Genomic DNA, 10,022 nt, shown 5'->3' on the forward strand with positions numbered 1-10,022 from the left:
CTTTCTTCTTTCTTTTTCTTTCTTTCCTTCTTTCTTTCTTTCTTTTCTTTCTTTCTTCCTTTCTTTCTTCTTCTCTTTCTTTCTTTCTCTCTTTCTTTCTTTCTCCTTTCTTGCTTGCTTGCTTGCTTCTTCTTTCTTTCTTTCTTCTTTCTTTCTTTTGAGATGGAATCTCGCTCTGTCACCCAGGCTGGAGTGCAGTGGTGTGATCTCGGCTCACTGCAACCTCTGCCTCCCAGGTTCAAGCGATTCTCCTGCCTCAGCCTCCCTAGTAGCTGGGACTACAGGTGTGCGCCACCAGGTCCAGCTAAATTTTTTTTGTGTGTATTTTATTAGAGATAGGGTTTCCACATGTTGCCCAGGGTGGTCTCGAACTCTTGAGCTCAGGCAATCCATCCGCCTTGGCCTCCTAAAGTGCTGGGATTCCAGGCATGAGCCACCGCACCCGGCCTGTTTCTTAACCACTGTCCTAGAGTGAGGTGCTCTTAGATCCCTACCACTGGCCCCATCAGTGCCACATGGGTGCCCAGCCTTTACTCACGTTTCTTTTCTTTTTTTTTTTTTTTTGAGACGGAGTCTCGCTCTGTCACCCAGGCTGGAGTGCAGTGACACGATCTCGGCTCACTGCAAGCTCTGCCTCCCGGGTTCACGCCATTCTCCTGCCTCAGCCTCCTGAGTAGCTGGGACTACAGGCACCCGCCAACATGCCCGGCTAATTTTTTGTATTTTTAGCAGAGACAGGGTTTCACTGTGTTAGCCAGGATGGTCTCAATCTCCTGACCTCGTGATCTGCCTGCCTTGGCCTCCCAAAGTGCTGGGATTACAGGCGTGAGCCACTGCTCCGGGCCTTTACTCACATTTCTTTAGTGCACACACCTTCCTTGCAGCCCAGGCTGTGTCTTGATCCAATCCGAGGCTTGGAGATTGGGTCAAGTACACCTGCTTTCCCGTCTCTCGTTTTCTTAATGCACATATGCATGAACACACATGCACACACACTACGCGCACATGCCCCAGCCCCCTTAGCTGGGCTGTTCCTTTTGTAGCACTCATCACCACCCAACATTCTGTTACTCATTCATTTTCTGTCTTTCCAGTGAGAAGATAAGCACCACAAAAGCAAAGAAGTAGTCCCCCTGGTTTACCATGGTATCTCCAGAGCCCAGTGCCTGACGCATAGTAGGTACTTGTTTTAAAATCCCAGGGCTGGCCAGGCACAGTGGCTAACGCCTGTAATCCCAGCACCTTGGGAGGCCGAGCTGGGCAGATCACCTGAGGTCAGGAGTTCGAGACCAGCCTGAGCAACATGGAGAAACCCTATCTCTACTAAAAATACAAAATTAGCCGGGCATGGTGGCGCATGCCTGTAATCCCAGCTATTCGGGAGGCTGAGGCAGGAGAATCGCTTGAACCCGTGAGGCAGAGGATGCAGTGAGCTGAGATCATGGCATTGCACTCCAACCTGGGCAACAAGAGCAAAACTCTGTCTCAAAGAAAATAAATAAATAAAATAAAATAAATCCCAGAGCTGCTGTAATAAAGTGTCACAAACTGAGCGGCTTAAAAACAACAGAAATTGGGAAAGTAAAATGGTGTTGCCACTATGGAAAACAGTGTGGCTGTCTCAAAAAAAAAAAAAAAATCCAACATAGAATTACCATATGAGCCAGCCATTCCACTTCTGCACACGTGCCCCAAAGAATTGAAAGCAGGGAATTGAAGAGATATTTACACACCCATGTTCATAGCAGCATTATTCACAATAGCCGAAAGATGGAAACCACCCAAATATCCATCAACGGATGAATGGATAAACACTATGTGGTCTATCCATACAATGGAATATTATTCAGCCTTAAAAAGAAAGGAAATTCTGACTCCAACATGATGAGGTTTGAAAATGTTACGCAAAGTGAAATAAACCAGACACAAAAGGACAAATATTGTATGATTCCACTTACGTAAGTTACCTAGGGTAGGCAAATTCATGGAGACTGGAAGTAGAATAGAGGTTACCAGGGGCTGGGAGGAGTGGGGAATGGGGAGTTATTGCTTAATGGGTACAGAGTTTCTGTTTGGGATGATGAAAAAGCTGGGGATGGATAGTGGTGATGGTCCCATAACAATGCCACTGAACTGTACTCTGAAAAATGGTTAAAACGGTTAATTTTATGTTTTGCAGTATTTTACCACAAAAGTGTCCAAAAAAAAAAAAAAAAAAACCCAGAAGTTTATTGTTGTGTAATTCTGGAGGCTGCAAGTCTGACATCAAGCTGTCAGCAGGGCCATGCCTGCCCCAGGGGTTCTAGGTGAGGGTCCTTCCTTGTCTCTCCCAGCCCTTTGTGTTTGCCGGTAATTGTTGGTGTTCCTTGGATGGGAGTTGCATCACTTTGATCAGGTGACTGTCTTCTCCCTGTATCTTCACATCATCTTCCCTTAGTGCATGGCTGATTCTATGTCTAAATTTCTGCTTTTATAAGGATGCCAGTCATGTTGGCTTAGGTGACTTCATTAGGTAACTTCACCCTGATGACTTCATTTTAAATTGATTCCTTCTGTAAAGACCCTATTTCCAAATAGAAGGTCACATTTTGAGGTAGTGGGGGTTAGGACTTTGGAATATCTTTTATGGACACAGGTCAGCCCATAATAGATCTCAGTTAATATGTGTTGAATAAATGAATGGATTCAAGACCTGGCTGTGTCCTTATAAATAAGAAAGAATTCCTAACATTTCGATAGTATGAGAGCTTGACATGAGTCAGGCATTGTCCATACTCATCTTTTTTTAATCCTCCCAACAAACTCAAGATGTAAGTATTGTATTTATTGATCATTCCATTTTATAAGAGAGAAAATTGAGGCTCAGAGAGACTAAGCCACTTGCCCAAATTTGCACGGCCAGTGAGTAGTAGGACTAGGCTTTATGGATTAAGCCCTGAAACTGTCTGGTTTCATTAATTCAATCCTCACAATCATCTTTGAAGTAGGTATTATTAATGTCCCCTAATACAGATTAGGAAGCCAAGGCTCATAGAGCTTAAGTAACCTGTTTGAGGTCACACAGCCAGGAAGTGGTAGGACCAGTGCTTGAACTTACATCAGACTGGACTGACTTCAAGATAAATGCTCTTAACTTTTAAACTATAAAGCTTCCTACAGAGCTCTGGGAATTTAGTGAAGTTTTTCTCTTCCAGGCCTCAATTTCCCCATCAGAAATGAAGTCCTTGGCGCCAAGACCAGCTCGGTCGGGGAGACCCTAACCTAGCGGCGCTAGAGGAATTAAAGACACACACACAGAAATACAGAGGTGTGGAATGGGAAATCAGGGGTCTCATAGCCTTCAGAGCTGACAGCCTCAAACAGAGATTTACCCACATATTTATTAACAGCAAGCCAGTGATAAGCATTGTTTCTATAGATTGTAGATTAGCTAAAAGTATTCCTTATGGGAAACAAAGGGATGGGCTGAAATAAAGGGATGGGTCTGGCTAGTTATCTGCAGCAGGAGCATATCCTTAAGGCACAGATCGCTCATGCTATTGTTTGTGGTTTAAGAATGCCTTTAAGTGATTTTCTGCCCTGGGCAGGCCAGATGTTCCTTGCCCTCATTCCGGTAAACCCACAAACTTCCAGCGTGGGCATCATGGCCATCACAAACATGTCACAGTGCTGCAGAGATTTTGTTTATGGCCAGTTTTGGGGCCAGTTTATGGCCAGATTTTGGGGGGCCTGTTCCCAATACTTGGTCCCTGCACCATGTATTAGGTTGGTGCAAAAGTAATCACGGGTTTTGGCATTACTTTTGATGGCAAAAACCACAATTACTTTTGCACCAACCTATTATTCTCATTGAGTAAGCAGTCAGGGTTTTCACTGGCTGATAGAAGTGGTAAAACATGCTAGGGAGATGTTTGATTATTATTCCTATTTTTACAGATAAGCAAAGTGAGGCTCAGAGAGGAGACTTTCTTGCCCAAAGGCTCACAGCTACGAAGTGGTAGAGCTGGGATTTGAACTCAAAGATCAGGATTTGTAGACTCCAAAACCTTCAGCCTAGCCTACTTCTCTTCTCTTACCTGTTTCCTTCTCCTTCACACTTGCGAAGAATTAAATATTTTGGCCCATGGACATTACAATATTTGTAATTATACCCTTTCTAAATGAGCCAATCATGTGAAGCCCTCAGTAGCTCTTACAAATATTATAGAAAACGCTCAGTAACTATAGCTTTTATGCTATTCATTATTATTACATCTGTGCAGATGGCAATGTTTTAAAAGACTTTTTATTTCTTTTCACTCCCTCACTCAAAGTAGGTGCCAAGACAGAGACTGTCAGCAACCTGCCTGTTTCTTTCTACTAATTCATTATTCATTTCTACTTCCAGCAAATGTGTCAACTATGAACTCAGTGGGGAGTGATACAGATAGGGTCCCCACCTTGGTGCAACTTACAGCCCATAGGTTCCTATGATCTCAAAATGCTTTGCCTTTTTAAAAATTTGAGGTAGGGTCTTGCTCTGCTGCCCAGGCTGGAGCACGGTGGTGCTATCACAGCTCAATGCAGGCTCCAACTGCTGGGCTCAAGTGATCCTCCTGTCTCAGCCTCCTGAGTAGCTCAGACTACAGGTATACACATCTGTGCACAGCTAATTAAAAAAATTTTTTAGGGATAGGGTCTTACTATGTTGTCTAGGTAGGTCGTGAACTCCAAGCCTCAAGCAATTTTTCTGCCTTGGCCTTCCAAAGTACTAGAGTTTCAGTCATGGGCCACAGCACCTGGCTGATCTTTGCTTTTGATGTGACCTGGGTAGTTTGCTCATCTAGCCAATGAGCTAGGTCGTGGAGAGCTGAGCCATGGCTCAGTCATCTTCATGCCCCCAGTGCCTACATAGGATCTAGCACATAGTAGGTGCTCAGAAAATATGTATTGACTGGCTGAATTAATTAATGATAAAGAGCAGGGGTGTCTTCATTTGGGCTCTACCAGAAGTAGACTCTAAGACAACAAGTTCAGGTGCATATAATTTATTTGGAAAGTGATCCCAGAGAGCAGCAGGAAGTAGGAAGTGGGGAAGCAAGCCAGAAAAAGGCAGGCAGGCAATTCAGGGTGTATTAGTGAGCAGGTTACCACTGGGTCTTCTTAAAATTAGGGGGTGTCATGTGACTCATTCTGGTCAGTGGATTCTGAACAAACATGACTGGTGTAATTTCCAGGTGAAATCATCTTCTTACAGGAGCCACACTTTCCAGTGCTCTCTTCTCTTCTGCTGTCCTGAGATGGCAACATTGCAAAATGGCAGAGCCTACACCAGCCTGGGTCCCTGAGTGACTCTGTAGAAAAGAGCCCCCTGCTGACCAGCACTAGACATCTTTCATGAGTGAGAAATGTTTCGTTGTTTTCAACCACCAAGAATTGGGGGGCTGTTTGTTACCACAGCATAGCCTGACAGATACATAGAGAGAAAGGACTCAAACCTTCCTCTCCACTTCATCTTCTTGCTCCCATGAGGAGAATAGGTCTTGGTGTTCCCCTTGGACAAACAATATTTAACTTTTAGATACAAAAGAGTCAGAGCTGGAAGGAGGCTCTGAGATCATCAAAAGGTGCTCTCATAGCTATCAGAAACAACACTCCCTTCTTATGACAATTTTTTGTAACAGCCCTTTTACTCTCTTGAAATAAAATTGATAATGTAACCCATCTACATGCATGCTTTCAAAATAAATTAATAATAAAATGTCCTAACTCTAACTGTATTATAAAAGAATAATAAGGATAGAATGTATAACAATATGTATTTTGGTATGTAAAGGCTTCAAGCAGATGATGTAAGAAAGCAGTTAGGCAATTACTCCTATTTATAATGCATACATTTAGACAGGAAGTTAATATTAAACTTAATATGCATTAGACATTTTCATACACTTATGTAGCATTGCCATGGGTGATATTAACTTCCAAAATGGTGAAGAATGCTTGGTAAAGTTCTCACCTGAGCGCTGGGGAGCTGGGGAATTGATACCCCAGCTCCTGTTAGTCATTGTATGAAGGTTGCTCCTAGTAGGTATTCATTCCCCCAAGATTATAGCTGCCTCCCACCTCTCCAGGCACAAGAGAGAGTTTCCATGCACATAGACATGCGGATGCTGGCTGGTGGAAGTGGCCCTCACACAGCAACATTGTAAGGTCTGCAGAGTAGGAAAAGCACAGCCAGCATCTTTTACAATACAGACAGCAGATCAAAGATGTCCAGTGGAAAGGCAAGGGAAAGAGGAAGCTGGCAACAGGAAATGGCCAGAAGGTCCTCCCAAGAGAGCCGAGACTTGGGGATGCATTTGCTGAGGCCCCCTAATGGTGGATTCCTGGGGGCGGTGACCACAAAGCCAGCTGTCCAGCTCCCAAGAGCTCTCAGGCTCCAGTTTCTCTCTCCATGATGTCTGTTCATTGTCTGGGTCCTGGCCCCCTGCCCCTGCCATGAACCCTCTTTGTAGGGCTTTCACTTGGATTCTCTGAGTGTGGCCATGTAGCCTAGTTTTCTAATTTCCCTGTTTCTACAGATGTCTTTAGAATAAACCCCCATTATTGAGTAACTGCAAAGTCTCTCTGCTCCATACAACTAAGGAGCATGTCTTCAGCATCTTGTGTCTGGAATGGAGCTCTGGAAGCCTGTCTGTTGCCCTCTTTCTTGTCATCAAAAAAATGATCAAGAGAAGAGGATGATGAACACTCACATTGCACGTCCTTGGTTTTACTCATTGTTCTAAACGCTTTCTGCAAAGTAAACTCAGGTTACTACCAGCAACAACCTTATGAGATAGATAGCATTATTATCTCCATGTTACAGATGAGGCAACAGAAGCACAGAGAGGTTAAGTGACTTGCCCAAAGGCACACAGTGAGTGGTGGAGCCAGGAGAGAGGAAACCAGGTGGTGTAAATCAAGGGCCTAACTCAGTCACTCTGCCTCCTATCACTTGACTCTACTGCCTGCAATCACTGAGCAATACTGCCTCTCAATGAAGCTGGTGAAATGATCTCTTGGCGCTAAACCTCGCTCTCTTGTAACTGAGTGATATTCTTGCTTCACTGTCACTCTCGGGTTCTGCCCCGTAGAAGATAAAATTTGAAGGCCGGGAGCAGTGACTCATGCCTGTAATCCTAGCAATTTGGGATGCTGAGGTGGGTGGATGATGAGATCAGGAGTTCGAGACCAACCTGGCCAACATAATGAAACCCCATCTCTACTAAAAAAATTAGCAGAGTGTGGTGGAGCGCGCCTGTAGTCCCAGCTACTCAGGAGACTGAGGCAGGAGAATCGCATGAACCATAGAGGCAGAGGTTGCAGTGAGCTGAGATTGCGCCACTGTGCTCCAGCCTGGGTGACAGAGCAAGACTCCATCTCAAAAAAAAAAAAAAAAAAAAAAAAAAAAAAATTGAGTCTAGGTTGGGGCTAAGAGCAGCCTTTTGAAGTTAGACGGGCCTGGGGTCAAATCCCAGTTCTGCCCCTCCCTGGCTGTGTGACCTCAGCAGTTGGCTTCCCCGCTCTGAGCCTCTTGGAGCTGAAGACTGGAGAGGACAACGTATGGGAGTACTTGCAAAGAACAAGAGCTTCCTGACACAGATGGTTATTATGGGTGTGAGGCTTTGGATGGAGTCCCTTGGACATCAGTGACTGCCTAGGGCTGCCATGAATCCGGCAGTGCAGCTGAACCCCACCTCTGGAATCAACCCAACTCCAGATCCCGGGGCTGCGTTTGGCCTGGGAGTGGACACGGTGAGTGGGCACACTGACTCACACTTGAGCCAGCCTCCCTGTAAGCCTTCCTGTTACCCAGGAGCCAGTCAAGGGGCCTGTTGGTGTTAACTGAGATCAGGCATGGACAGCTTGTGGCCTGGTGCCTAGACTATAGTAGATGCTCAATAAATGAAGTCACTGCCCACACCAGCAGTGGCATTAGGTTGGCCGACCACAGCATCAACAGCTGATGGATATAGAGAAACGGGCTTTGGAGACTGACCTGAATATGAGTCCTGGTCCCATCACTTAAGAGCTGTGGCACTTGGGGCAATTTGCTTCAGCTCTCTGGGCCTCAGTTTCTCTCCTTGCATATGAGGATCACTATTGCCTGTCTGTAGAGTCGAGATGAAACTCTAGAGCACTCAATAATGTGCTTGGGGTTTAGCAGCAGCTCTACAGTGGCAGCTATTATTACCGTTGTTTCTGCTGCAACTGCTGATGTTACTTTCATCTCTATCTCCCTGGTGACTTCCTGTCCTTGATGGATACGTCAGAGTGTATGGCACTCAGGAATGGATTCAGGTCTCAGTTCTACCACTTCTTATCTGTGTGGCTCTAGGAAGGTGATGTTGCCTTCCTGAGCCTGTTTCTTCATCTGTTAAATAGAATTAATAACCACACCTACCTCCCAATGGCATTCTTAGGGTTCAATGAGATAATGTAAGCGCTGATTTATAAAGCATGACAGGCCGGGCGCGGTGGCTCACGCCTGTAATCCCAGCACTTTGGGAGGCCGAGATGGATGGATCATGAGGTCAGGAGTTGAGACCAGCCTGGCCAACATTATAAAACCCCCTCTCTACTAAAAATACAAAGATTATCCTGGTGTGGTGGCACATGCCTGTAATACCAGCTACTCAGGAGACTGAGGCAGGAGAATTGCTTTAACCTGGGAGGCAGAGGTTGCCATGAGCCAAGATCGAGCCATTGCACTCCAGCCTGGGTGACAGAGTGAGACTCTGCTTAAAAAAAAAAAAAAAAAAAAAAAACAGACTGGATGGCACCTGGTTCATGTCTATAATCCCAACACTTTGGGAGGCTGAGGCAGGAAGATCGCTTGAGGCCAGGAGTTTGAGACAAGCCTGGGCAATACAGCAAGACCCTCATCTCCACAAAAAGTACATTTTAAAAATTAGCTGGGCATGGTGGTGTGCGCCTGCAATCCCAGTGCTTTGGGAGGCTGAGGCAAGAGGATTGCTTGAGACGAGGAGTTCAAGGCTGCAGTGAGCTATGATCACGCCACTGCACTCCAGCCTGGGCGACAAAGCAAGACCACATCTCAAAAGATAAAAAAAAGAATAAAGCATGATAAGGCCTCTCCTTGTGAAAGGGAGGAGGGGGTGGGTCCAGCGGGGAGAAAGGGGTGGGCAATAGGGGTGCTGTATCTCCGCACTGGGGATGTCAAGCCCCTGCCTTCCATCTGTCTCATTGCTGGGCCACCCCTGCCCCATCTGATCCTGATGCCCAGCCCAGGTCTCTCACACACTCGGAAAAAGTCAAGGTGATTTCTCACCTTGTTTGTAAAATATGCAAGTTAAAGTAATTGAAAATTACTGTATCCTTTCGAACGCCTTCCTGAGGCCCCCATAGGCCTCCCACACACCAGCTGCATCACCCAATGGGAGGCTGCAGGTGGCTGAGACAGGCTCCGGGCACAAAAGGGGAACAAAGTCAGGGAAATGATGCAGAGTTGGCTCGTGGAGGTGAGACGGGTGAGGAGTGGTCCCAGGGCCTGCCTGCAGGAAGTCCGTTGTCAGCTGGCTATCAGAGAGGAGGCCCCTCCCCTTCCTACCTGCAGGCAGAAGAGACTCAGTTATGGCTGAGCATGGTGGCTCACGCCTATAATCCCAGCACTTTGCAGGGCCGAAGTGGGTGGGTCACCTGAGGTCAGGAGTTCGAGACCAGCCTGACCAACATGGTGAAACCCCGTCTCTTCTAAAAACACAAAAATTAGCCGGGCGTGGTGCTGCGCACCTGTAGTCCTAGCTACTTGGGACACTGAGGCAGGAGAATTGCTTGAGCCCAGGAAGTGGAGGTTGCAGTGAGCCAAGATGGTGCCACTGCCTGGGCAACAGAGCGAGACTCTGTCTCAAAATAAATAAATAAATAAATAAATAAAGGCCTCATTTATGCCTGGCACTGCCCCAGTGTCTCTGTTCAGCTCTTCAGCAACTCCCGCTGCCCAGATGAAGCCACGGGGGCCCAGAGCAGTGGTCCGTGGG

At 46.2% G+C, this 10,022-nt stretch overlaps 1 protein-coding gene across 1 annotated transcript in view; it reads left to right on the plus strand.

Annotated features, from left to right (window-relative positions):
• CRYBB2 (crystallin beta B2) overlaps nucleotides 1–10,022 on the plus strand; it is a 679,427-nt gene that overhangs the window by 9,144 nt on the left and 660,261 nt on the right. The window lies entirely within an intron of this gene.

This window comes from Hylobates moloch, unplaced genomic scaffold (genome assembly GCF_009828535.3).
Source record: "Hylobates moloch isolate HMO894 unplaced genomic scaffold, HMol_V3 SCAFFOLD_19, whole genome shotgun sequence".
Classification (NCBI taxonomy): Eukaryota; Metazoa; Chordata; class Mammalia; order Primates; family Hylobatidae; genus Hylobates; species Hylobates moloch.